At 38.0% G+C, this 25,392-nt stretch overlaps 1 protein-coding gene across 1 annotated transcript in view; it reads left to right on the top strand.

Moving 5' to 3' along the window:
• Pard3b (par-3 family cell polarity regulator beta) overlaps positions 1-25,392 on the top strand; it is a 965,008-nt gene that overhangs the window by 299,803 nt on the left and 639,813 nt on the right. The window lies entirely within an intron of this gene.

Raw genomic sequence — 25,392 nt, 5'->3', positions numbered from 1 at the left:
TGTGGTGGCACAAGAGTATGCAGACAGCTGGACTCTTGTTCAGAACTTTACACATAGCTAGTATTTCACAGATATTAATGGGATGCATAAGTAGAATATGATACTACTCAGGCCAACAAAAGTGAGTTGGAGAACACTCCTGCTTTCCTAGCAATAGGAAAACAATTTCAGTCTGTAGTCAGTGTTTTGTTTTTGTTTTTGTTTTTTTGTTTGTTTCTTTTTTTGCTTCCTCCCTCATCCAATGGTGGGAGTATCTCAACTGATAGATAAAAATGTGTGTACAACAGACACATACTAAACTCATTGGGCCATATGTAAAGAATTTTAATGGATTTTCCATGATTAGGGTACTATCAGTGAATTTACCCCATAATTATCCTTGTCTGAGAATTTGGCTATAAATGAAATTAGCTGAAGAAAACCAGGAGACAATCTCAACCGGGAAGGGCAGAGTAGACTCAGCTGTGGCCATGGCCTCAGGCCTGCCAGCTACAGTGAAGAGGACGCATGTCTCTGCTTCGCCCACCACACATCTCCACCCCCTCATTCATGTTATCAAGTGATAGTGCTCTCTCATGCTCCTATTATAGGATCTTGACTGTTTGGAGGATATTGTTTTGGATAGGGACGTTGTTCTGTAGGGGAAACAACTGTGATATTGATCCTTTTCAACAGGCAAGAGATGTTATCTCTTGCCATCTTCCCTGGCCTCCACCAGGGTATTCTCCAAATCTGTATCTAATTACCTGTGCAGCTAATTACCTCTTCCACGTTAAGTGGCTGTAGCAATCTCATTTCCCTTTCAAGTCCACTTTATGGCATCAGACTGTATTATATTCCCCCTTCTAATGGCTGCTGACAAAATTACAGCATTACCACCCAGGACTCAATGAGAAGTCAGTCGGCCCATGACCCAGTCACCCCTTGTGTGTTTCTTTTGAGTCCTTTCCTTTTTTTTACAGTGTGCTATTAAATATCTATATATCCGAATCATCTCTGCATGGCTCCATTTGTTTGATTAGTATTGCGATACTGTGACAAGACACTATATCAGTAGTAATCGATCTGATTAGCATGGAGATGATATGAACACAGATTGTATTGATGTTTAATAGTGCAGGCATCCAGGTGCTGTAAACATTATAGATGTTTTTGTATGCTGTGTGCAAGGTCTCTGTAATGAGGACAGCAACCACAGCAGATTTTAGAGCTGGATGATTTATTTTCTGCCAAGTGCCACAGTGGGTCCTGCATAGTATATAGCACTCCAGTGCTGGAGCCTGCACAAAATGTTTTAATCAGTGTTCAAAATAACGCAAATATTTTCAGCAGACAGATTCTGATATTGCTTTATAAGAGATGCTTGCTCAGTGCGGTAAATGCTTCCCTACATCTCATTGAAATCCAGCCACATACTTCTCGGAACTACATCCCAGGTTACTTTATTAGTATAAGACATCCCATCTTCTTTAAAGAGCTGATGGAATTTTGTGTGACTCACCTTTCCGTCCACCCTCGGTGGTCAAGCTTGAAGTGTAGCGATCGTCTCCGCTTTCAGTTAGGTTAACTGTTTTTTCTAGTGAACGTGTGCTGATGGGAATCTAGGTGAAGGGAGAATCGGTGGGGCACCATGTGGGAACTGGCTCTCGGCAGCCTGTGATGAACAGAAGGGAGTCTCTGCCAAGGAGTGATTTGTGTTGATTGATAGAAGCCTTTGCTGGGCTACAAGAAGAAAAGAAATTCCTAGAAACAGATCTGCTTTCACATCAGTCACTGGTTCTCGTATATGCAGATGGACACAAGCACTTTTTTTTTTTTTTTTTTTTTTTTTTTTTTTATAAACTATTCCAAGTTGAAGTCAAAGGCGGGAAAATAAGTAGACATTTAAATTACACCAGTTTTATGCAGTTTGGTAGGCGTCTTTTTTTTCTATTTATATTAGACTGTAAAGTGGGTGTGGTAGCATATATGCTTAATCCTAGCATTCCAGAGGTGGGCAGGTCCTTGAGTTCCAAGTCTACACAGTGAGTTTCCAGGGCAGCAGGGCTACATAGTAAGACCCTATCTCAAAGAGAACAATAAATAAACAAACAAACAAATAAATAAATAGATTAAATGTGTAACAGGAAAATAGAAAGTCAATGTAGAATTTGAATGTGTTGTGGAAAGTGTGTGTATATGTATATGTATGGATTCTATATATACGCATGTGCATTGTACATATGTGCTTATATGATTGAACCTGCATATGTGCATGTCTATTTTTCTCAATCTTCCCTCTGTTTCTCTCCTCCATCCTTCCCTGTATCTCCTCCATAAACATCCATTACCAGAGCCTCTCACAGTGACTCACATGTTACATTGATGTTCTCATGCCCCACCCCTCTGGGTCGTCAGGCATAGTTTCCTGCTGCCCTGTATCTTCTTTACCATTTTTTCACTGTTATAGTGGGAGAGTGACCATTTGCTGGGCAGTAGTGGGCTCTAGATCTTTCTGATGTCTAAGTTATGTTTAAGCATGGGAGACTGGTTTGGCAGGCAAAAGAATGGTAAAGAAGTGGGACGGAGGGGCATCCTAGCAGCCTAAGAAAGAGCATATTTGAGGAGGGAGGACTGTGTAAGATGAGCACTTGGCATTGACAGGTGTATTTGGCAGCTCAGGTCATTGGTTACCCCCAGGACAGCTGTTTCAGTGAAATGGAGAACATGTAAAAGGTAAATGCTAAATGATTTTTGTAAAAGTAATGTTAAAATCTTAGAGACGTGGAAAAACCTAGAAGATAGAATGGGGCCAGAGTAACTGAATGATCACCTTTGTAGGATGAGTCAGTAAGCAAATAAATAAATAAATGAATGAATAAATAAATGAATGAATAAATAAATAAGACTTAGAGACTGAATTTGTGCTCTATGGAAGAAATAGCATGTGAGCACTTCATAATTACAGTTTTTCTATGAGCCACATTAAAATGTAAAAAGAAATAGGCCAAAGTACTTAGGATAATACATTAACTCAATATACAAAAGCACTGATTTATAGTCATTATAAAATTTATTGAGATGATGTATGTTCCTTCTCATGTTGACTTTTGAAGATCTGTGTGTTTTATGCCAATCTTTGGTAGCCATGTTCCAGGGCTAACAGTCATGTGTGGCTAGTAGCTGCCATATTGAATAGTTTAGCTCTTGAGAGTTTCCCTCAGAAACATTAGACAAAAGAGCTGGTTCCAGAGTAAACTAGAATGTTTTTAACAAATCACACTATTTTAAGACTATATAATATTGAATGCAAAATAAATGAAAAGCTAAGGTTCCATAATTAATTTGTTGCATTTATGTGATCATATCAATAAAAACTTTCAGTTAAAACCTGGCTGTGTTCCATTTAAAGATACTAAGATTTTATCTTAAACTCCATTTCAGTTTAAAAAATGCTAATTGCCATTTTGACTGTGTGGTTAGAAGTAAAATTTAAAATGGATTTAATGTTATTTATAAAGTTTTGGGTGATTTAAAGGGCATTAAGGGCTTTTTGATGAATTATACATGTTGGTACTCTGAGATTAATGGCGTCCTTTGAAAAGAATGTGTGTATTCTGTTTGAATCCGTTGAAACTGCTGTAATGGAATTGCGTGTTTGCAAGGTTGTATGCTATGTGGACATTTCTTTTAAACAAACAGTTTGAGGTGATGAAAAGCAGAAAAAGGGGAGCAAAGCACAGGGAGGGATATGTGGAAGCCCCGTCTGAGGAGAGTTGGGGAAAGATGGCTGTCACCATATGGAGGCCACAGGCCTGGTTTTCTTTTTTTTTTTTTTAATTTGCTGTCAATGTGCATGTCAAGCACCTTTGCCTGAAATGCCTCTTCACTGAAAAGACAGACTGACTAACCATAATATTCACAGCAGTGGTGACACTCTAAAATGGAGAACTGGAATTTTCTATTGAATTACAAACACTGGGTGCAGAAGTTTTAAATTTGGTAATAAAGACTGCAGAGAAGAAACACTGTGGAACTTGGACCTAGCTCCCCATGCTTGGAGGCCGTTCCTGGTGGGAGATGTTGGTGTTTCACAGGCGCTTCAAGTGAATTACATACAAACTCAATTTTTTCAGGCTTTTCTGTTTCTGTGACATAAAAAAATATATTTACAAAATATGTAAGTAACATGAAGTCAGATGATGTAAATAGACTCTTTCAAATACTGTACCATGAATCTTAAAGAGTCTTATTAATAAAAACAAACCTGGAGCCAGGTATTGGGGTGAATGCTGGAAGATCAGAGAAGCAGAACAAGCCACAGCCACTTCACGTTGCCAATTCCTCAGCTGATCCTGTTTCCTCAGACTAAATGCCTCTGAGTCCTCATCCAGAATGAATCTCAGCTGAACTGTGCTGCTCAAAAGCCTAAAGGCTTAACCACGCTCTAGCTCTTCGTCCTCACACCTTAAATACCTTTCTGCTTCCTGCCATCACTTCCTGGTATTAAAGGTGTGAGTGACCATGCCTGGCTGTTTCCAGTGTGGCTTTAAACTTACAGAGATCCGCATGGATCTCTGCCTCTCAAGTGATAGGATTAAAGGTATGTGTGTCACCATTTTCTGGCCTCTATGCCTAGTGGCTGTTCTGTTCTCTGACCCCAGATAAGTTTATTAGGGTGCACAATATTTTGGGGAACACAATATCACCACAAAATACCAATAATGAACGTCTTTGGCTAGTAAAAGAAAAAGTTATCAAAAAAGTCAAACTTACTTAGAGAATTAAAATGATTTTATTGTTAAAGGAAAATGTATGTTATCTAAGATAAAAATATTATACTCAAATTAGTGTGTTTTTGGAATGCGAGTGATTAAGGAGATCCTTAGAAACAACACTTTAGTGAAATGTAAAGGGGGATGCACAAACACACATTTATGCTCAGGCAAATGGAGGAATGCCTTGGAAAATGAGTTTTAAAGGAAGAAAATGTAGATCAGAAGGTGCTAGGTCATGTGATTAAAGCAATTTTTTCTTTCAAAAACTGTATATGAAATTATTTTTAAAGAATAATTTTAAATGTCTGCAGTTTTAAACCAAAACATTTTTGTAAAACAAAAATTTATGTTTATCATGGTTTAATAGCCATAAATGTCACTAGAGTTTAACATTTTCTGCGTCTTTAAATTTTTCAGAATGTAAGTTAAATAATTCTTGAAAATACAGTGTTATAATCCAGCCAAAGTTGGTCATCTTTAACCTATCCTATAAATCAATTCATAATAAAAACTTTATCTTTAAGATATCTTGAATTTATATTTATTCTATAAATATTAATATAACAGAATATTTTATAATAAGCTATGAAAATATATTCCTCTTGTATTAAGTTCTGAGCTAAAATATTGCTGTTTTATAGAAATAAACATTCAAATTTAGTGACATTTAAAAGAAAAGCACTAATAATAACTTTGCATCATTGCGTTTTATCTTCCAAATATTCTCTTTACCAACTTATTTGTAGCTAGAACTTGATATTTCTATATACACATACTTTCCTTCCCCTGAAAGCTGGTTTTAATGAAGCCTGTGTGAATGGAATCAACAGGAAAGGAATAAAAAGTATATTAGAACTGGACATGGTGGCATAACTAATCCCAGCACACAGTGGGTAAAAGCAGGTGGGTGTTTATGAGTTTGAGGCCAGCCTGATCTTCATAGCCAGTTTCAGGACAGCCAGGGCTGCACAGAAAGACATTGTCTCAAAAAAAAGAAAAAGAAATACTTTAGTTAAGACTCAAGAGTAAGTGTCCAGGGAGTGATCAGCCATAAATGGAGCATCTATATTACACTCCCTTCCCACAAGGCTCAGAGAATATTGATTGCAGAGAGGGAATGGAAAGCTCCTAAGAACGTGAAGTCAGGGAGAGATGCTGTAAAACAGTGTCTTCAGGCATAATGGGGCAGGGGATCTGCACAAGAAGAAGCCAGTCAGCAATCAGCGTGAACGTGGGAGGGGAATACCTGGCTCCAGCGTTGACTGAGGAGCTACTGAAGAAGGATGGCTGCTGAGGAGGGAGACTCACTTTTCTTCAAGGTTGTGGCTCCTCGTAAGTTGACCTTGCCCTAGCACAAGGCCCACATGCATGCACATATGGTAGGCACTACTTGGACTAAGTGTGTTATTAATAAAACACATGCTGGGGAGTTAAAAAGTGGGTGTGGACAGTGGATACAAGAGTTAGATGGAGGTCTAGAGGTGAATATGATAACAAAATAATACATGTATATAGGTTTGAAATTCCCCAAGAATAAATCCAAATATTTTTTTAAAATTTAAAAATGAATACTTCTGGTAACAGAATGTTTTCTCATCAAAGGGGCCACTTAACAGTAGTGCTAATCTTTGTAATATATATTAGAAGTCACACAGTGAAGAGTAGCACTACTGATACCACTATGCAGTGAATATTTCTGTAAATCAAGTTTGAGAGTAAATAATTCTGTATGAAGTTTTTCACCGATGAGCACCTTGGTTTGGGCCACTCCAACTGCCTACAGCAGTTTGCTGCTGCATAACCTTTGGCACTATATTTTGGATAGTTGTTTCTTCTGTGAAATAGAATCCTTAGGGTAGTAGCCTGCATTGCTATTGAAACTGTGCTTGAAGAACCTAACAAACAAATGAGTAGGTAGAGCTAGGCTTCCTGAAGGAGAGTGAGTTAGATGCCTGCAGAGAAAGCACTATTGCATGGACCAGTAGAAACTTAATAAAGGGGATGTTGGTCTAAGTCTCCACAGTATGTCTGGCACTTCACTAATTAATGCTGGTGTACTGTTGAGTGAGGTGGGGAGGCTCAGGGCTGGTGTACTGTTGAGTGAGGTGGGGAGGCTCAGGGCTGGTGTACTGTTGAGTGAGATGGGGAGGCTCAGGGCTGTGGAGTCAGGTCCTGGGATAGAATGAACTGGGCTGTAATGCTTGCACCTTGGCCATGTCTATCCCTTCTATCTGATCTTTCATTACTCGTACATAGAATGGTGGTGACTCTTAGAACTGACCAGGCTGTAGATTTGAAAGGACAAATTGAAAGCATGTATGTATAACTTCATGTGTTTTGCACACATTGTAAGAACTTAGTAAATATTAGTCATGAAGTAGTCATTAATATTGTTTTGATTATTAATGCTTGCCTTTGCAAATAGAGACTAATGGCAGCACAATTTGACAGGAAGTTACTGTGGACATATGTAAAATGCTATTAATTAGTAATTTATTAAGAAGGAAGTTGCTCTGCCTGTCCCAGCACATCATGTAAAGGTTTATATATATAATGTTGTAGTCTTCCACTCAGAGCACCTGAAACTAAGCAGAGGAGTCTGTTTGTTGGTAAGTCATAAAATCAGCCAGACTTTACCTCATATCTACACATAGAAATTCCTTCCTGGCATACACATGGTTTGAAGCCCATTAAAATGAATGCAGCCAGTACTCTGTTTCCACAGGTTCCACAATCATGGTTCAGCCAACTTCATATGAAGAATATTTGAGAAAAGCTATCTGAATCAAATATGCACAGACCATTTTCTTAACACTGTGTCCTGGACAATGCAGTATAAGAGTTTACATAGTTTTCAATTCATCCTAGGTATTGTGTGTGATCTGGGGATGTCTTAGAGTATACAGGAAGATGTACAGAAGTCATACGGCAATACTACAACATTTTACATAAAAGACAAGAGCAACAACAGACTTTGGAATCCATGAGGTTCTGGAACAAAACCTCCCAGAATACCAAGGGATGATTACACTATTAATAACTAATTGCACATACAAAGACAGATTGAATAGATTACCCAGTAAAGAATAATTAAGGAAAATTATTATAGCACAGTATTAACATGTGTATAATGTCATAGACATGCTTTTAAATACTTTTGTCATATTGTTTTTCATATTTTACCACAAATGTTTTAATGATGGTTCTCAACCTATGGGTTGTGACCTCTTTGGTGGCTGAATGACCCTTTCACCAGGTTGCCTAAGACCATCACAAAACACAGATCTTTACATTATGATTCATAACAGTATCAAAATTTCAGTTATGAAGTAGCAACAAAATAATTTTATGGTTTGGGGTCATCACAACATGAGGAACTGTGTTAAAGGGTCACAGCATTAGGAAGGTTGAGAACCACTGGTTTGTAGTCTTCATAAGTTTGTTAAATGTTAGTTCATTAAGCTTTGCTCTTGAACATAACGTATTTGTCACAATTCTTGGATGTCTAAGGAGCTCAAAGACAGAGGTTTCTATTTATAAGTAGTTTCTCATCTAGATCCTAGGGAAAGAACCTGAATCTAAGAAATAATAGGTGAAGATCATGCGTATTCTTCACCCAGTTTCCTGGAACAGGGATAGTACATTCATGCTGATGAAGGCAAACTAAGAATCAGTGCCCTCACTGTAAGCATTTGTTGTTAATATTTCATGTTTTGGTGTCTAAGTCACCTCTGAAGGATCAAGTAAATACTGAGTTCAGTTCTAGGAAGCATGGCGGGAACTTAGCAAGTGAACATTGGCCTTTGCTTTCTGCATGGTAATTGGAATGTTGTGGTAGTCGCTCAAGCTGCATCCATGAATGGAGAGCAGAGGACTGTTTCTAACATCCCTTTCAAGTAAGGAAACCTTGAGATCTAACAGACCTTGGATTAGTCAACCAGGAAAGTGTTTCTAGAGCTAATGGAACTCTAAGTGAAGGACTTGATTAATTAAAAAAAACAAAAACAGAAAAACACCAACCAGTTTGGAATGATGCAAAATTGTAGAAATGAGAATAATTGGGACACTATGGAGATGTTTAATGTCATGAGGTTTTTTGTTTAAACAAGGGTGACATGGTGTGCTATATGTTAAGTGTATTTTTTTACAATAAAAAACTAAATAAATTAAAAAAAAACATGAACAGTTTCTTGTCTCTTTACGTCAATTCAGAAGCCATATTTCAAGCAGTGTTAAAATACATTAGTTCCTGTTTCACTGTGAGGTATGGGAAAGTTAAGATATATTTCATAAGATTCTGTACAGTAACTAACTGATTAGTATTCCTCACCCATGATGTCAGAGCTGAAGTGCTAGGCTTAAGTTGTATATATGAGCCATAAGGCCCAGTGATAACTTCTGCATAGCTAGACGCTTTCGAATTGTATAGACAAGTTTCTATGCATTCCTGTAGCTGTCTCCCAAGCATCCCTTTAATGGGCATGTCATTTCCTACCTCCCTCAACAGGAACTTGGATATGTCTCACTTCTTTGCAGTACATTTGGACTAGGTGAGGTAATCTCAGCATCAGTGTCTCCAGCTCTTTGAGTTTGTTTGGTGTGTCTAGTGGTACAGAGTGCCACTCATTCGTCACTGGAGTGATGGTCACTGACCAAATCTTGGCAATCATAGTTGGTGATGGGACATTCTAAGACTGGCTATAGCAAGAGTCTGAAATAGAGACCTCCCTCATGTGGGGTCGAGGGTTAGGGTACCCTGTTTTGTATGGTTGAGGGTCCTGAGTGAGAAGAAATCACTGACAGTTCTACCATAAATGTTGGAGAGGTTTTTATGTTCCGTCTAGTTATAAAGAAATACAGATACTTAGGTCTGAGGAAAGTCCTGGTCCTGTTATCTCAGAGAGCTGAATAAACACTCTGGTGAAGATACTAGAGAAATTTAAACTTGTAAAAAAGTAACAACAGTTTGAACTTAGTAGATCTTCCTTCTTAGCCAACAACAGAAGTATAAATGAAGAGCCATGGAGTGACCAACATTTGTCACCACAGTGTCAAGGTTCTAAGGACATTACTTCAAGTACATGCATGGATTTCTGTCCCCTGTAGGTTCTAACTCAGTCCTTAAGACAATGCTACTTGCTAAATATATTTTCTTGTATGTAATCACAGATTGGCTAAAATCATTATAATAGATTAAAACTGGACCAGTGAGATGGCTTAGCCTGTAAAGGCAAGTGCCTTTGGACCTCTATGTATATGCCCCAAGCCATATATATAAATTAATGAATGAGAAACATAGTGACCTTTCTCTTTCAGATCTAACAATGTTGTTCATATCAATAACTTCTTAACACTGTGAGTTCCATAACCCAAGGCCCCTACAAATGCTGCCAGAAAGACAATCCTAATTGCTTCACAATTTTTCTGTTCTTTAATTTCCTGGTTTCCTTATTATTGATCTCTAATAAAATGAAGAGTTAATATGATTCCCAATGTCTGTGTCTCTTCCTCTCTACCTTTTCATTAAAAAAGGCAATCACTGGAGTAGCCTTTTATATGTAAATTTGATTGGGCCTCTAACCATCATTTAGCTGGATAGAAACTAAAGCTTTAAAGAACTATGGCAGATGGAAATTTACAGGGCTGTCTTTTCAGTTTCTATAGCACGCTCCTTAAAATCAGGTGGCCAATCTCCATGCAACGCTGAGTTATTCATTATGCTCTCTGTGGATAATCACACACTCCCTTTGTCTACCATTTGTGATTTCTCTGTGCTAAAGCATCCCATTTGCTATTGAATGTTACGTGAAAGAAAATCATTCATCTACTCTGCACATGAGAGTGGAAATCTTCCTTCAGACAATATTGCACTTTTGAAATAAAGTGGGCACATCTTTTTCTTCTTATTATTTATAATTTTATTATTTTTTGCAAACAACTATTTGGTGGTTTCTTAAGTTCAATACTATTCTTCATTCAACTTTTAAGAAATTTTTATTGCTTTTTTTGGTGAAATAATTTTAATATTCACATAGTCTAGATGGATTTAATAATTTAAGTAGCTTTATTGCTATTTAATGAATGACACTAAATATTTATTTTAATGTCATTGTTGAGCATGCTATTTCAAATATTGCTCTTTGCCATTTTTATTTTTATTCAAGGTGTTCTTTGACAGTTTCCTACACTGTCAATTTCAAACATCCTCCCACCCTACCTTCTCCTGTCTCTCTCCCACTTCTATCCATGCTCCATTTTCTGTTTCTGTTATTTGTATTTTGTTTTGTATTATGACCCATTGAGTTATCCAGGGTTTTTGGTGTGTTCATAGGTTTGGAACTGTCTATTGAGGTCTGGTGGGCTGACTTGATGGTCCTTGCTTGAAGCCAATGACTACCCTCCCCAGATTTCACCATTTTTAACTCTGCCATGATGGAAACTTAGTAATATACCTGAAATTTGCTTCTAAGAATGAAATTTTTAGTCTGTTGGTTGTACTTTCTGGGAATATACCACTAACCTTAGAGTTATTGCCCCACTGCCCCCCTCCTTTTCCAAGATACCTTATCCAGTATCTATGGACCATGCACGACTTGACTAATTTAATCTCATAGTTTACCCTTCTATTTTTCTTGTTTAAACATATTTTATTAAAGTTTTATGTTATCAGATTTTATATGCATGTGTGTTAGTGTACATGTGACAATATCTTTAACATCAACTCATTATTTAGAGATCTTGAAATGCTATAATTTTTAAATCAAGACTTGCGTGTTAAATATATTACTTTTCATTTTTTAAATGTCACTACATTTGATGACAATTTTAAATGTTTCATGGTATTTATGTTCTTAACATTTATGATATTCATTATTGATGTGTGGCCCACACATGGGAAGTTAAAAGTCTTGAGAATTTTTTAAAAACTTCTCAAAGCTTGTATGTGTGACACTGAATCACCATGGGTGAAATCTGCAGCCTGTCTATTTTGCAGGAAGATTGCAGAGGCCATGTGGCTCAGTGAGCAGTGTATGGACTCTTTACTGAGACAAACTTAGCATTGAATCCTAGCGTTTCATTTTCTCTATGTCCCTTAGAAAGATCATGTAAACCCCGGATTGCTGCACAATTGTGGAAGAATTAGTGGACATCGTATAAAGAAACCCTATCATATACCAGGAGTTGAATTTTTCCTCTTCCCACACTTTAGCCAAGCGTGTGGGGGTGGTAAGTGTGAGATGACAGCCACAGCTATCCCAGAATGTCACAGATGTGGTGTTTCCAGCAGTAACAATTAAGCTGTGTTGAAGAATGGATGTACTAAATGGTCCTTGAGGTCTGATAGGACCGTGATGGGATAGGAGAAAGGAACAGAACAGCCAGCTTCCCATCATCCCTCACTACTCTCCACTAGTGTTGCTTGTACATCAAGTCCTCTTCCTCCTTCCCCAGGCCCAGAGGTTTATCCTAAGCTTTCTATTGAAAAAAAAAATGACCTCACCATTTAAAGGTGGAATATTTGAATGTCCAACTATAAACAGTTTATTATGTGTAACTGTTTTAAGAACGTTACACACAGTGTGCTAATCCTTTGGGAGTGGTGTTGCCCTTGGGAATGGTTCCTAAGAGTGTGTCCTCAGATTCACAGAGGCAGCTAAGCTCTGCCACAGGTGACAGGCTGCCTGTCCCCACACAGTGGAACAATTCCAGGAGCACACTGAAGAGAAGAGGAGTGGGGGTGTTGAAAGAAGATTTTAGAGGATGCCGCCTTCTTGCTTAGAGTACAGGAAATGAATGGAGTCAGAAGACCACTTCAATGACGAATAAGAAAAAAAATACTGGGGCCCTTGAGTGGTAGTGGCCGCCACGTAGCAGCTTTTAACAGCTCAAAAACATGACAGGAAATGAAAGGCATTTCAGTCAGAGCGGGGAGAAGCAGAGGGATGGCATATGTGAGTCTAAGACATTCCAGTGGTTCCTCCAAGGAGGTGAGAGCTAGGTAGGATTCATCCCAGGAGGAAGGCAGACAAGGGGGAGAAGATGGGGGCCTTCTTGCAGCTCTAACAACAGCCTGTTGAAGAATTCACATTGCAGTAGCAGTGGTGTATACATTTCATTCCTCACCTGGACTGGGGAACTGGCTCAGTGCTTTGTGACTAAACGTACCATGGTCTGTTTGGGAATAATGTATTACTTCAGGTCTACAGAACTCATTGGACTGGGAAGGAGAAAATGGAAAATGAGCCCTGTTGCTTTCTTCTCAGTATATACTACTAGCCTTGAAGTACTGTTTATACCTCTATCTTCACATTTGAAATGAGAGCCTTTAAGCCTGTCTTCTTGTGCATGCGTGTATGTGTGTGTGTAAATACATGGGCAAGTGGGAGAAGAACTTCTCCCATGCTGCTTGTTTAAATGGGACAGTGACCTTGTTAACGAGAAAACACATGGTATTTTGATTGTTATTATAATCATTCCTTGTGCTCAGTATGGCATTCAGGCTATAATTTTGGTGCCCTTGTTTAATGCTGGTAGTTTAGAAGCCATTGTTCTGTTTAATAACCACAGTTGGCAGTTGTATTAGCTGCCTTACTAGTTATTCATAACAGGAGTGACTCCAGTGTGTGTTGTTCTGTTTAACTTACCTTTCACCGTGGAGGAGCCTGACTTGATATTGTAGCCCCCCAATTGTGTTTTCGCCAGTGTTCCTTTTATGTTAAACATTTTAAATTGCATCTTTCATTGGATTGAATAACTAAATCATTTGAATTGTGGCGCTAATGTGGTACTCTGGAAAATTCATGGCATTTACAGGCTAAAAAGTAGAAGCAACAATGCTACTTTCAAAAAATTGAAAGGCATTGGGCTTTTTAATAACTAAGAGAGTGTCTGTGGAAGACAATCATGACAATAATCCAGACAGGTCAAGTGGATCCACAGGCGCATGCTCAGAAGCTCTGGGTAGGTATCCCTGCAACACTTGTATTTTCATTTGAATGTAAATCACATTACATCATAAATCACTAGAAGAGAATTCCCAGGGCAGTAAATTTCTCTAAAGAAACTACTACTAATGCAGAAGAATTTTTCTGTCAGAATTTTACTGTGTCACTCTTGATCATAAAACAAGAGATAAGTTGGGTTCAATCTAGGCTTTATTTTCATGGGTTTCAGACTTCACTCATTGTCTGGTGGTCACACAATTAAACATATTATTGATATGGTGAGACTGTATCAGTATATTATTTGCCACACTTGTTTTTTTAAATAATTTTTAACACTTCTTTTTCCTGTCTATTTTTGTCTCTCATGGAAATCATAGAAAATTACTCGGTTACTAGTCTGTCTGTCTCAGTGGTTCAAGGCATCTTCTTAGTCTCTTGGTGATTCCCCTTACCAAATGAGTCAAACAGATGACTCTATTTCTTTGAGCTTTTAAGAATATAATAATTTGCAGAGAAAATTCAGACATGTGAATATATGTTAAGACTTCTTAATCATTGAATCATAAAAATTTTGAGCTAAAAGAAAATTTAAATTGACGTTAAGTGTAATTATCACATTTAAAAATGAAATTAAATTCCATATAAGTGAGTTTTCCAAGTTAATACTAAAATGAAGTAGAAGAAATTGAACAGAAATTGTTCTGTTGAAGACAAATTGGACAAATAACTTCTGTGACCACTATTCTTTCACACCAGACTTCCAGGGTAATCAAATATTAGCAATATACTTAACCTTATCTACCAAGAGGGAGTAATAGTTTCGTTTAAATGGCACCTGAGGTTTTACATCGGGGGGAAAACCAATGAAAACCCATTTATTTACTAAAACAAGTTACTTTAGCTTTTGTGTAACGCTCTGCAAACTAAAGTCCAAGAAACACAAAACAAGGCAAGAGTCTAGGTAAGGTGCCAAAGAGTTAAAACAGAAAATGTCATATTGTAGCCTAAAGTCTTATGGCCATCATTGCATATGAATGGAATCTGTAGCATCTAGAGAAGAGTAAATGACCATTAATAACTGTCAATGGCACACATAGATGAATGACTTGTCTTTTCCTGTAAGTTTACTGTACAAGGGATTGCCATTGAAATAGTGCATTTGACTTGAGTAAAGTATAGTAAGATAAGTAACTAATAGACTCTACTGAGACCATGTGCCCTGGATGGGAGCATCCAGGAATGATGCATCAATTGCATTCACATTGTTACGATGTCCTCCTGCAGAACTGAAGTCTGTTGGGTGGAACTAAATGAGACCAAAGGGGAATTTACTACCAGCATCTGGTGCAATGTTTAAAGCTTATTTTTTTATCATAAGCATATATTTTAGCAATAATTTCACCAAATCTTAAAAGTGCACATTTTGAATGTATTTTAAGAGAGAAGTTGTTTTAAGAGAGACACCCATGATGTAGAACAATTAAAACTTGGCCTTGTAGGATACTTGAAGTGTCTTTGCTATTGAATAGTGGCAAGTCCGTCAAATTACTGAGTGGCCATGGGGGAATGTTTTAATATTTCTTCTAGAAATACCTAAAAAAATTTTAAACTATCAAAAAAAAAAACCAAGATCAGTGAGGCATGTCTGAGTTTTTCCTGTTTCTGTAGCTTTATTTCAGACCCCGCTTCATGTCAGGCCTTGTGTTCCCCTCTTTTTGCATTTATCAGGATCCCTCCAGTTCACCTGGCTAATCTGAATACTAACCATAATAAATGGGTGTTTGGAATCATTAGAGTGATGACTTTCAAAGGGGCTATTATCATTTATCATGGAAATGAAGTCAGCCCACTGATGGTAATTTAGCTGACAGGTAAAATGAGCATCATATGTTTATAAAATGAATTTTTCAAATGTTTAACTTTCTCAAACTAATGTTTTCTAAAGATGCAATATTACATTTAATATTGTGTTCACAGGAGAGACTTTACCTCATCACTCCACAAATTCTATGCTTGACAATCATAGATCACTGACAGTTTTCACGCTAATGCCTATATTGTTATCAAAAAAACAACTTAAAGGAGGCAGTATTTGCATTGATCCTGGTTACAGAGGGTTCAGTTGTCATGGTGATAACATGATTGAACACAGCAGTTCTTCCTACCAGGGCAGTCAGGAAGCATAGGGGGATACAGGAAGGGGCTAGGACAAGATAAAGCCTCCCAAAGACCGTCCCCCACCAACACACACAGCAACCTACCCTCTCCACCTAGGCTCCACTTCTCTCCTTTCAGTACCTCCCAATAATCATCATATCCTGGTCAAGAATTCCTCCATTCACTAGGTCACAGTGCTGCAGCCCTACTTGACTGTCAACACCCTCAACAGACACCCCAACAGGATGGGCTTTATTAATCTTCAAAGTACTTCTCAATCTAATCAAGCTGAGCTTAATATTAGCCATCATAGCCCCTACAGATACTCAGAGGACAAAGTCCATAGTCTTCTGTGCAACTATTCTGCTGTATCCCTCAAATGTACATATTTTCTGTATTACAGTTTGCTGATAACCCTAGGCATTAGAGTCATACTGTCTAGGCTCCAATCCCAGCCATATTACTCTGGGATTGTCATTCTTCTGATGGTCACACTGACCATCTAATTATGGAGATTATGAGATAATACATTTGCAAGTGCCCAGAACCATGGTTGCTTTGGTTTGAAAACTGTCAACTGAAATACCCAAGAACACTAGGGAAAACACACAGGGGCACTGAATAATAACCATATATAATAATTGCTGTAATTATGGTTAAAATCAGTAGGAAACATAATATTGTCCAACTTATGTGTCTCATTTTATCAAATACCTACAAGTTGTTAGAACATAAATCATTCAGACCTAGCCATCCGTATTGGATAAAACTGTTGGGTATTTAATTTGGCCTAAAGATACAATGAAAAAGCTATTCACATATTAAATCTCCATGAAGGCTTACAAGTTTGGAACGTCCAGCTCCACATTGGCTTGTATGACCTCACATAGTGAGAACAGATCCTCGCTTTTGTTGGCGTTGATTATTAGAAAGGGAGAAGCCATTTTCTCAAGGCTTCTCAAGCTGAATCTTTCAAGCATGATTTAATCCTTCCTTGTATTGAATCAGACAGCCAAAGGGGAATGCAAGAATGGAAGTTAAAAAGAAAATGACATTAAGTAAATTAGGAATTGGAATGTCTGAGTGGAAAGGTGGAAAGGAAAAACAGTTAACACCCTCTCTTGAAAAATGAACAAGGGTGGTTTATTATGCAGGAATGGCTCAAGAGCCCCGAAAATCCTCTTCTGATATCTGCCTCCAGTGAAACTAGCCTGAGGAGCGAGAAACGTGGTCCAGTTCTGCCAGGGTCAGGAACAGACAGTCAAAGAAAAGGCAAGATAACCAGAAAGGTAGGAGGGACAGAAAATGGGGAGAGAAACAGCCTCAGGCAGGGCTGAGGGTTGGCCTGAGACTTACCCAGGGGCAGCACCAAGGCCTTGGCTGCCTAGCTCCTGGAGGCCTGAAAGCCAATGCAACTCTCAGACAGGGTTGTTCCACCAGAAAGAGACACAGCCAGGGCAGACAAGAGGAAGAAACACCCATGAGATCGCTGCTTCCCACATCTTCCTAGGGTCTTGAGATGGATGGAGAGGGCTAAGGAATTGTGTGAATCGTTCAGAAAGTAAGGGTGTTCCTCACTGTACTTCTCAGTGCATGGTCAGGGGAAACACCCACATCTGGAGCATGCTGGATCAATGCGAGTAGAAGACATTACCTGCTAATTCCATTTAAATATTCCTATTTGAATGTAAATTCTTTTAGCTCCCTTAGCTCTCGGCCATTTTAATTCCAAGTTAAATTATACCACTTTCTTTTCATGATATACTCTGTAAACGATCTAATTAAAATTAATTTTAATTTTGAAAAAAATCAATTCTTTCTAGAAAAACTTCCCCCCAAATGAAACTATTTCATTTTAAGCTTGGGATTAATTTCTATTATTCCTTTGGTAATAATTATAACTTTCAACTTTGTTTGACATCATTTAAAGACATTTTTGAATTATGATTATTTGAATAATTATTTGCTATTTAATATTGTAATTTCATGTATATACTTAAAATGTACACTAAAATATGTAAGACTTCCAGAATTATGCAGGGGGAAATGTCACTAAAATTGAGTTAAATGAAATGTGGTTTCTGGCATGGAAAAAGCTACAAGTAAACATAAGAATACTTCTGTGAACTTAATTTTCTAAGGATCACTTGTTTGAAACTGTGAGGCTTCCATAGGACTCCATTTTCAGAGATTTTTGGGAAGTCTTTAATTAATACTCAGGATACTATATCCACTAGGTTTTTCTGTGGTTTCATCCTCACTGATGCATATTAATGACATCAGACAAATAAAGTGCCTTTCATAATTGCTTGTCTCAAAGCATTGTAAAAATCAAATATGGACTAATTAAAAATTCATTTGTGGTTTGTGGCCATGAATTTGATTGTTGCAAGGTTGAGTGCGGGGCCCATAAGTGTCCTTGATGGGATTGCATGGTTGGTTAAAAGTCCAGTAGCTGCCCTGGTCATACTTTTAGGTTGCTCCGTCAAGGGAGAGTAGAGTGCTTTGAAATGCTGTGTGATCACAATTAGCTGTGGAAAATAGCGGTTAGGATGACTGGGGAAGCAAAGACAGCTGACTATTTTCTAAGATAAAAAGTAGGGTCATGCTTATACACGTTTACTAGCCGTGGAAAACACTTACAGATGTAAGAATGTTTATCAGTGTGTAAGACAGAAAACCTTACTTTTATGACTATGTCACTTGTGTTAGAAATATACAGTAAGACTGGGGATGTTGCTCACTTGGCCAGTGCTTGCCTGGCATGCTTCAAAGCTTGGGTTTAATCCTCAGCGAGTTGGAGGTCAGCCAGAGATAGGAGACTTTGTCTCATAAAACAACAACAAAATTGTATTAGAGACAGATGATTACACAGAACTTTCTAGATCACCTTAGAGTCACTCCCTACTAATTTCTGTTTATACTTAGGAGAGGTTTTTGGTTGCATTCATGGACTAGTAAAGAGATTATCTGGAAACATGTAGTATTTCAAAATTTCCTTGGTTAACTTAAGAATGATGAAAGTAAGCGCAACCCTGTTTCTATGGTAGCATATTGCATTGAAAATAAATTGAAGATTTATTAAAATTCACATTATTTTTCCATATATAATTGTATTTTATATGATTAAAAAACTTCTGTTTGCATAATTGCATTTTGTATGATAAATAATCCATAAAAAATAATTTTAAAAGCTAAATTAGAAAATATTTTTACCATGTAAATTGTAAATGTTTTTCCAATAAAAAGATTCTATGTGGAGAGATTGTAATTACAGCTAATTTATCCATTTGTTCATGAAGTTCTCTTAATGAGTGAGAATATCACATGGTCTCATTTGTAATTTTAGACCATTTTCATTAATAAACCTTTTACCGTATGGTTAGGACTTATGATAACGTCATTATTTTCTCTACTTTTATCATATTGTCTTATCTAGGGTTATATATATATTGCTGTGATAAAACACCATGACCAAAAGCAACTAGGGGAGAAAAAGAGTTTATTTGGCTTACTCTTCCGTATCACTATTCATCACTGAAGGAAGTCAGGACAGGAACTTGGACAGGGCAGGAACCTGGAGGCAGGAGCTGATGCAGAGGCCATCATGGATGGGAGCTGCTTACTGTCTTGCTCATCATGACTTGCTCAGCCTGCTTTCTTATAGAACCCAGGACCACCAGTCCAGGGATGGCCCCACCCACAATGGGCTGGACCCTCCCCCATCAATCACTAATTAAGAAGATGCCCTACAGGCTTGTCTACAGCCAGATCTTCTGGAGGCTTTTTCTTGGTTAAGGTTCCCTCCTTTCATGACTTTAGCTTGTGTTGACATAAAGCTATTCAGCACATTATGTAGCAAATATTATTTTACTCATTTGATAACTTTTATTTGGAGCCAATGATACTTTGAATATTTTTCTCAATATATAGGATATAAAGAATGATAGCAATAAGTAAAAAAAAAAATTCTTTTTCTATTCCTTTTCACATCTTATTAGGGGAGTACCCTCTCTGACATCATAGAAATAAACGTAAAATGTGTTATATGGAAGCAAGAAGAGAAACAAGGTATGGGGGTGAGCAAAGAAAGAAAGGAAAACCATTTAAAACAAAGCTATCAGGGAAGTTCCTACTAAAGAATGGTGTTCAAGCCAGAGACAGAGTTCAGAGTCAGTGAGTGGGTTAATCCAGTAGGCTCTAGCTGATACCTTAAGGAATTAGGTTTTTATTGTCGGAGCCACTCCAGAGGCTTGTGGGAGTAACTCAGGGACTATGGGATGGTGGCTTCCATTTGCAGTGTTTAGAATTGATTGGTTGGATGTGTGAGGCTAGAGAAAGAGAGATGAAGGATCATCACCTTCTGATCAAGTGGAGGTGAAGAGTTGGTTTACTCGGGCGAAGCTGTAAATGTGAATGGTTTTGGGAATCTGGCTTTGGAGGCTGTCAGTGGTCTGAAATTCGGAGTAGAGGTCTTGACTGAGATATAAATTTGAGAGTTCCATTTCTTAGTAATCTGGGAATTGAACACCAAATGCCTATAGTTTTTTATTTCTGGTATGTATCAGAAGGGCGTAGCTGAGAATGTAGCCAATTACAGGTATTTCAGTTTCAGTCAGGGCGTTTCATTTGTTGTTCAAATAGAAGCTAATTGTTTTAGGATCTGAAAACTCATTGGGGATTATAGTTATAGTGATCTGTGCAAACTGGCTAATACAAAGTATTATTCTCCTTTAATGGTGAACTTTGGCAATAGCGGGACTGACAGTGATTGTATTTTCATTCTCTTAATCCAATTAAATATTAGAATTTGCACTTTGAATAATGAAAGCTTTTTCCTTAGATTAGTTTGCAAGTGCTTGCATTACTGGTGGAAGCAATTAAAATAAAGTTTGTAGAATCAGGAAAATCTTGTAGTTCTATATAGCTTGGTTTTTTGTGGTTGGTGTTTTTTTTGTTGTCGTTGTTCTTTTGTTTTGTTTTGTTTTTGTTTGTTTGATTGTTTGTTTTACTAAAATTTGATGAACCTTTTGGTATGGGGAAAAAATTCTGAAATTAAGGTAAGTTAAGAAGAGATAAATATGTACATGATGGAATAAAGTAGAAAATGTGTACTTTGGAGTTTCTCCTTTGAGGACATTCCTAATGAAGGGTGAAATCTGTTGGATTTTAAACATTGCAAACAACTTGTTTCTTAAATACCATGGTGCTTCATCATCTTCTCTCCTAAGGGAATCATTTTCTTCTAGACTTTTCTTGAAACTTCACATAGATTTTTTTTTTTTTTACTTTGTCTTTTGCTGAGGTAAAAATCACATACATGGAAAGATAATGTAGGTACTTAGCAATCTGACAAGTGTTTGCCCCTTCTGAGGGACATGGTGAGTTCTCGTTTTCCTGATTGAGTTATTGGTCTCAGGGTGACAGGACATTGTGTGCGTCTTGCTTCAGCACCAAATGCTTCACAGTTGCTTGGCACCTCTGCATCTGCCTCCTGCTTCTCTGATCCTTGAGAACTATTCATAGCCTTGATAGGCTCCATCTTTATATAAAAGTAAACTCATTTCAGTTTTATTGTGTAACTTTTCAAATATTTCCTAAAGTTGTAATAATTATTCTGTGAAATCTTCTCTCCTTAACACCAGGGCTTCATAGTTAACACATCACCCTGTTTTATTTATCACATATATATTCATGTACTTCCGTCACCATCTTTCAATCCCTTATTTTTAATGCATTTCTAAGTAATTGAAGTCATCAGTACACATCACCCAGGAACAATTTAGCCTGCATGTGTATAGCATTACCTGGAGTTCTGTATTGTTTGTGGATCTTTCTAGAATAAAATTTACATACTATAAAACGTGAAAAATTTTACATCTATATCATGCTCAGCCATACAGAGACAAGAAGAATTGCCACTACCTCATTTCCCCAATCACCCTCAAAGCCCTGGATCAGCCACACTTTTCAGAACTTTCTACCATCGATTGGTTTTTCCCTGGCTTAGAACTTCATGTAAGTGAAATGATGCAGCGTGTACTGGGTAAGGCGTCTGTCTTTCAGTGTGCTGTTTACTGACATTTGTCTTGTTGGCTGTGTTTGGAGTTAGCACATTTCTAATGCTGGGTGATAGGTAACTGTATAGAAGTTCCATGCAGTATAGATCTGCTGTGTTAGTTGACGTCTGGGATGTTGCCAGTTTAGGATTATTAATGAAAGCAATATGACTTTGCACTTTAAAAATACAACATTTTATATTAAAAAAATCATCTTTCTTCCAAAAATGTCTTATTAAATCTTTTTTTCAGAAATAATATATGTAATATATATTAATATTACAATGTTTGCAAATATTTAAAGCTTTCTACAAAAAATAGTTTTTGTTTTTTGTTTGTATGTTTATTTATTTATTTTTAAGACTTGGGTAATAATTCATTGGTACAACACTTTCCTAACATGCCTGAGGCCACGGGTTTATTTCCCAGGACAGTATAAAAACACATTAAGGGTCTGGAGGGATGACTCGGTGATTAAGAGCACATGCTGCACAATCGTGAGAACCAGAGTTCAGATCCCAGCACACATATTGAGCTGCTCACAAATACAACTCCAGATCCAAGGGATCCAACGCCCTCTTCTGACTTTTGTGAGCACTCTCCCATGCATGTGTACATGTATTCACTCAAACACATACACACAGAGACACACATCAATACATCTTAAAAGAAAATGTTCTTAAGAAACTTTTTTCTCGACTAGTGAAACCAAAAGCCCTGAGCATCTTCTTGGCTTCTTCAGATGTCACTTATTTTCTCGATCTTTCATTTAGATGAACACAAAATTGCTCCTGCAGACTGTACTCCTGGCATCATTTCTGTTCTCATAGTAATGGCATAGGAAAAGAGTTTCTAGTTTCCCAACACAGAGTAAGAAAGCTCTTCTTGGAAGTTAACTGAAGAGCAACAGAAGGTCCCAGGTAGTTCTGTTTCTAGCGCCCCCTTCAGTTTAGAGGAAGACAAAACTAATGAGCTGGCTTTTTGGAACCTAAGGTCTATGCTGAGACACTTTGCTCAGCCCTGGTGCAGGGAGGAGGGGACTGGACCTGCCTCAACTGAATCTACCAGGCTGGGCTGACTCCCCAGGGGAGACTTGGCCTTGGAGGAGGTGGAAATGGGTGGTGGATTGGGGGGGGGAAGGCTGGGGGTGGGAGGAGGGAGGACAGGGGAACCCGTGGCTGACATGTAAAATTAAATTAATTATAAAATAAAAATGTTTATAAAAAAAATGGTTTAGGCTCGCCCTTCTTCACTTGATTGTGAGCCATCTGGCGGTGTGTGTGTTTAGCATGGCAGTCACTTTTCTTAGAGCTGGGCTACAGTACCTGTCTGTAGCCACTTGGTATCAGAAGATATCAGATATGAGATAGGTGTTTGTGCTGGCCTTCTCAGAGCCTTTCAGAAGCCTAGCATAGAGGTCATACTGATGGGTCCTTTTGTTTAAATACCCCGAATAGCTCAAAGCTGAGCACATCATGATGCTTCTATGTCCTGGGGTTTTAGAGCTATAAATAGCAAGCCGGAAAAGAGGTTCAGAAGTGAAAGTGGTGTAAGCATAATACATCCACTCACAAAAATTCCTTCAAAGGCCACTGTGCTGCACACCAGATCAGTATATGTGAGTAAAAGCAAGTCTAAGAATCCGACTTCTGCTTTTTCTTTCTCTTGCTTGTGTTTTCCACCAATATTGCAGAGCCTTTTTATTTACTCAGCCAGATTGACAAGATTATAAATGAGAGCTGTGTGTGGAAGCCTCTAATTTTTCATAAGTAAATGAATTAATTTATCATTGCTGCAGTGTTTTATTGCTGTCTCCATGCCAGGCTGCCCTGCTCCTCTATTCCCCCCTTTGCCTCCTAAACACTGGATCCATGTCATCGTGTTTGACAGGTTTCTGATTCCCCTGTCAGATGCAATTTGGTGCTAATCACATTTCCTTTGCTCAGTGTCAATGATACAAGCCATGCATAATATCCCTGTATGTCCACTCACTCACTTTGCAGTGCAGCTGGAATATCTTGGGTATTAATCTGATAGAATGCCACATTGAAATGCAAAAATGCTGCTTGAGCAGTAAGATAATGTGGCCGGGCAGATGTGCAATAGATAAGCGAGACTAAACTGGTGATCTTTCCTAAGCTTTGATGAATTTTATTTCATTTCTGAATATCTCTTTACAAACCCAAGACTATGTAATCAGTGCTGGTTCACTAGACCTTCAGTGGTTTTAATAGCATCCATTCGTTGTCCATGTATGAAGGAATGAGGGTTCTTTTTCCCATTAAAAAGGAAGCTATAGGTTGTTATTTCTAATGTCGAAGAATGCCGCTAAGTTCATGTACTCTATCAAACACAGAAAGGGGGCTAACAAGATAAAGGAACCTGTTTACAGAACAATAAGCTGTTTTCTAGTAAAGTAGGGTCACAAACAATAGACCTCTGGTTAGATCATTGCAGACAGAAATGTTGTCGGGGGGGGGGCGAGTTTCAGAAAGTCTGGAGAGAAGGGGTCTGTTGTGTGCTTTCCAATCTAGGTGGCTGCTTAGACAATGAGATGGGGAGGAAAAGAAGCATCAGATGGGGAATACAAGAAATAGAAGAAGGAATGATAAAATGAAATCAGAAGAGGTCGTCCCTATTTGTTTAGTGAAATAGTTTTCTGTTGGGGAAACAAGCTTGGAATAGCAGCTTAGAGCATTTGGGGAAGTCTTTATCGTGTGGACAGAAAGGATTGATTTATTTATTTTTCATATTTGTTTGGGATTCACAAATGCCACAGCAGGCAAATGGAGCTCAGAGGACAACGTGAGGGAGTTGGTTCTCTCTTTTCACCCTGTGGGTCCTGGGATTGAACTTAGGGTGTTAGGCTTGGCAATAGGGGCCTTTACCCTCTCAGCTATCTCACTGGCCCATGAGGGATAGAATTAAAGCAAAGATGTGTCATGATTAGAGCTAAAATATGGAAAGAGAATTTTGCCAGTAGTATGAAAAGAAGAGCAAAATGTGACGTCAAACGGTACACAATTGCCAACAGGCCAGATGGGGGGCATGGACAGTGATCATAGAGATAGAAAAGATGAATAAGGTCTAAAGAGCATTTGCTAGCTAAAACCTAAGCCTCGTACAATTGCCCAGGTATTGTGAACTGAGAAAGTAGCAGAGGGGAAGAAAAAAGAGGGACAAAATATTGACCATGTCTCTAGGTGAAATGGGTTCAGTGAGAAGTGAAAGAACAGAGGTGTGGGTAGTGTGAGGAAATGCTGAGTAGGGGGTCTTACAAGTAGCAAGTTAACAATAAAAGAGTGACCAGAGTGAAATATATTGAGCGGTCATCTTTAAGTGTATAGTCAATAGCAGGAATTATTGGGATGGTGGTAGTTACCTTGGAGGAGTATATACAGCAGACAGAAGCAAGTAAATCGTACGGCTAAGACTGTATTTAGTGCTTTAGTACTTAATTTTATGAACGTTATT

Source organism: Peromyscus eremicus, chromosome 13 (assembly GCF_949786415.1).
Source record: "Peromyscus eremicus chromosome 13, PerEre_H2_v1, whole genome shotgun sequence".
NCBI lineage: Eukaryota > Metazoa > Chordata > Mammalia > Rodentia > Cricetidae > Peromyscus > Peromyscus eremicus.
The sequence above is the reverse complement of the archived record's forward strand: the minus strand, read 5'-3'. Positions and strand labels throughout refer to the sequence as shown.